The sequence below is a fragment of the Lynx rufus genome, unplaced genomic scaffold, assembly GCF_022079265.1.
Source record: "Lynx rufus isolate CCGP_SWC_20201006 ecotype Redwood Valley unplaced genomic scaffold, mLynRuf1.p SCAF_14, whole genome shotgun sequence".
NCBI classification, from domain to species: domain Eukaryota; kingdom Metazoa; phylum Chordata; class Mammalia; order Carnivora; family Felidae; genus Lynx; species Lynx rufus.
In genome coordinates, this window is record NW_025814828.1 from 65806475 (window position 1) to 65810972 (window position 4498).

The 4498-nt window shown below is 35.9% G+C and overlaps 1 pseudogene; it reads right to left on the minus strand.

Annotated features, from left to right (window-relative positions):
• Positions 1 to 791: 791 nt before the first annotated feature.
• On the minus strand, positions 792 to 1498 carry LOC124509300 (NADH dehydrogenase [ubiquinone] 1 beta subcomplex subunit 5, mitochondrial-like; annotated as a pseudogene).
• Between the last annotated feature and the right edge of the window lie 3000 nt (positions 1499 to 4498).

The window sequence follows — 4498 nt, forward strand, 5'->3', positions numbered from 1 at the left end:
TTCTATATATGGTATCATGTTATTCTGCCAATAGTGAACGTTTTACTTCTTTTGTACCAATTTGGATGCCTTGTATTCCTTTTTCTTGTCTGATGGCTGCACCTAGGACTTCTGGTACTATGTTGAATAAAAGTGGTGAGAGTGGACATCCTTGTCTTGTTGCTGACACTAGGAGGGGAAAGCTTTCAGTTTTTCCACATTGAGTATGATGTTCACTGTGGGATTTTCGTATATGGCTTTTATTATGTTGAGGTATGTTTCCTCTGAACCAACTTTGTTGAAGGTTTTTACCATAAATGGATCTTATAATTTGTAAATGCTTTCTCTGCATCTTTCTAAATGATGACATGGTTCCTTTTTTTAGGTCACTGAAAAATTGTTTATTCAGGGGTTAATGGTTTATGTAGTTAGTTCAATATTTATGTAATTTAAAATTATGAATTACCTGTGAGTAATCTAGATATCTACAATACAGACATTTGTGTAAACTACTATATTTCTTGGTATTTAACATAATTGGACTTCTCTAACTTCCAATTATGAGTCAAATAAAACATTAAACTTTCAAAGTTACACCTTTGGGAGTTCACAAATTCCTAGTTGTTCAAGTTTCTATATTTACCTATATACCTTCTTATAGGAGGAAGCCGCACCCCACAAACAAAAAGTTTTAATCTGCCCTTCACAATGGGTACCAAATCATCATAATGTACACTTTAAATATCTTACAATATTGTCCACTATGCCCCAATACAATAAAGCTGAAAAAAATGAAATCCCACACTAAAGTCTTAATCTGAACCAATGCTGAGTAATAGAGCAATAGAAGGCCTTTTATTCATCGCATGAGCAAAAATATAGAATATATTTTTAATTAATTTTCCCCTAAAGAGAATATACTTTGTATTTAGATAAATAAGAGATTCGATGTTGGGAGTTGCTTTTGGAGAATGATCAATCAGCGCCTTATTAATGGAAGGATACTGATACAAGGGACCGTCGCCTCTGGGATGCATTAACTAACCTTGGTACTTCCAGTTACTTTAACCATAAATCAGACTTTCCAGCTTCAATTTGAAGAATAGCCATTGTCTTTTCATAATTCTTTTCAGGGCCATCGAAGAAAGTTCTGGAAATCCATCTTGATATAGGATGCTTGAAACATTCCCAGTGTTCCAGGATTTGGCCTTCTGGAATTTCTGCTAACTCAAGCTTCACCAATGAATATATTCACCAGAGTTATGCCAATTGCTACTGGAATCCCACTCAACAAAAATGTAGAATTTCATTAAACTCAAATAACACCTGTCATAGAACCCAGAAGGTTTGGTGATAAACAGTCTTTTCTCATCGTTTTCACTGTGTCGCACTGAGCTGCAGTCTTCAGAAAGCCATGGGTGAGGAAGCCCCTGAATCCAAGCTGAGTGCCGAGACAGTGGCCAGAGAGAGCGGACACTGCAGTGACAGAAACCCACTGTAATGAACTCATGACCACCATGGCTACTGCAAGCAATTCTGATCATATGGTTCTTATCCTTTCTTTTATTAAAGTGGTAAATCACGTTGGTTGATTTGTAAATATTGAACCACTCTTGTATCCTATGACTAAACCCCCTTGATTGTGGTGAATTATTTTTTAAGTGTATTGTTGGATTCAGTTTGATAATATTTTCTTGAGGATTTTCACACCTATGTTCATCAAAGTGATTGGCCTGTACTTCTCTCTCTCTCTCTCTCTCTCTCTCTCTCTCTCTCTCTCTCTGTAATGTCTTTATCTGGCTTTAGTATCAGGCTACTACTGGCCTCCTAGAATGAATTTGGAAGATTTCCTTCCTCTTGTATTCCTTTTTGGAATAGTTTAAGAAGATTAGGTATTAACCCTTCTTTAAATGTTTGGTAGAATTCACCTGTGAAGTCATCTGGTCCTGGACTTTTGTTTCTTGGGATATTTTTGTTTAGTTTTGTTTTGTTTCATTACTGATTCTGTTTCATTGCTGTTAGTTGTTCTGTTCAAATTTTCTATTTCTTCCCGATTCAGTTTTGGGAAGTTACATGTTTCTAGGTATTTATCCATCTCTTCCAGTTTGCCCAGTTTGTTGGGATATAATTTTTCATACTATTCTCTTATAATCCTTTGCATCTCTATGATGTCAGTTGTTATTTATCTTCTTTCATTTGTGATTTTGTTTATTTGACTCCTCTCTCTTTTTATGATGAGTCTGGCTAATGATTGATCACTAAGAACCAACTCCCAGGTTCATTGATCTGTTCTTTTGTTTTTTGTTTTGTTTTGTTTCTATTTCATTTATCTCTTCTCTAATCTTTATTATTTCCTTCCTTCTATTGGTTTTGGATTTTGTTTGTTCTTTTTCTAGTTCCTGGAGGTGTAAGGTTAGACTGTTTACTTTTAGATTTTTCTTGCTTCTTCAGGTAGGACTGCATTGCTGTAAACTTCCTCCTTAGGACAGCTTTTGCTGCATCCCAAAGATTTTGGATTTCTGTGTTTTCTTCTTCTTTTATCTCCATGTATTTTTTTTAATTCCTCGTTTATTTATTTGTTAGCCCATTCATTGTTTAGTAGCATGTTATTTAACTTCCACGTATTTGTGCCAGTTCCAGGTTTTTCTCTTGTGGTTCATTTCCTGTTTCACAGCATTGTGGTCAGAAAAGGTGCCTGGTGGTATGACTTTGATCCTTTTGAATTTGTTGAGACTGTCTTGTGGCCTAATATGTGATATATTCTGGAGAATGTTCCATGTGCACTCGGAGAAAAATGTGTATTCTGCTATTTCTGGATGGAATGTTCTGAATATATGTGTTAAATCCGTCTGGTCCAAAGTGTCATTCAAAGACATTGTTTCCTTGTTGATTTTCTGTTTAGGAGATCCACCCATTGATGTCAGTGGGCTGTTCAAGCCCCCTACTATTATCGTATTATTATGAATTGCCTTCTTTATGTTTGTTACAAACGGCTTTATGTATTTGGATGCTCTCATGTCAGGTGCATAAGTATTTACAATTGTTATATCTTCTTGTTGCATTGTCCCCTTTATGATTACATAATGTGCTTCTTCGTCCCCTCTTACAGTTCTTGTTTAAAATCTATTTTGCCCAATATAAGTATTGCTACCTTGGCTTTCTTTTCATATCTATTTGCATGATAAATGTTTCTCCATCACTTCATTTTCAATCTGCATGTGTCTTTAGGTCTGTAGTGAGTCTCTTGCAAGCAACATATAAATGCGTCTTGCTTTTTCACATTTCTGTCACCCTATGTCTTTTGATCAGAGCGGTTAGTCCATTTACATTAAAATTAGAGATAGGTAGGTAATCATTGCCATTCTGTTACCCAATTTATGGTGGTTTTTGTGGTTTTTCTCTGTTCCTTACTTTTCTTGCTCTCTTTCTTCACAGTTAGTTGGCTTTTTTATTGATAAACTTGGATTCCTTTCTCTTTAGTTTTTGCTTATCTGTTACTGTTTTTTTTTTCTTTTACAGTTCAGCTTGTATATAATATCTTGTGCAAATAGTTGATAGTTGCTTAAGTTTGAACTCATTCTTTACTCCTCTCCCCTCACCCCACGTTTTAGGTGTATGCTGCCATACTTTACATCCGTGTGTTTTGAGACCCTTTGACTGTTTTTTATAGATGTACTTATTTTTACTGCTTTGATGCTTCCTACATTTCTTATTTCTGCTTATGGTATTTCCTTTCCACTCAAAGAATCCCCTTTAACATTTCTTGTAAGGATGGTTTAGTGATCATGGATTCCTTTAGCTTTTGCTTGTCTGGGAAACTCTTTATATGTCCTTATATTCTGAATGATAGCCTTCCTGGATAGAATATTCTTGGCTGCAGATTTTTTAGTTTCGCCACTTTGAATATATCATGCCACTCCCTTCTGGCCTCCAAAGCTTCTGTTGAAAAATCCACTGATAGCTTTATGGGGTTTACCTTGTATGGAATTGTTTTCTTTCCTCTTGCTGCTTTTAAAATTATCTCATTACCACTGCTTTTTACCATTTTAAGTATTATGTGTTCGTGTTGACCACTTTAGGTTGATTTTTGGGGGGGCCGTCTGTGCCTCCTGGATCTGGATTTCTCTTTCCTTCCTTAGATTTGGGATTTTTTTTCAGCTATTATTTTTTCAAATTAATTTTCTGCCCCCCTTTTCTCTCTCTTTTCCTTCTGGAGCCCCTATAATGTGAACATTATTAAGCTTGATGGTGTCACTGAGGTCCCAAAGTCTGTTTTCATTTTGTGTTTTGTTTCCTCTCAACTGTCCAGCTTGGTTGCTTTCCATTACCCTGCCCCCCAGGTTGCTGATACGATCTGCTTCATCTAGTCTACTATTCTTTGTATCTGGTGCATTCTTAATTTCAGTTATTGGGTTCTTCATCCCTGATTGTTTCTTTTTTATGATTTCTATCTCTTTGTTCAGGGTCTCACTGAGGTCCTCCAAACTTTTCTCGCATCTCATGGTATCTTTATGACCAT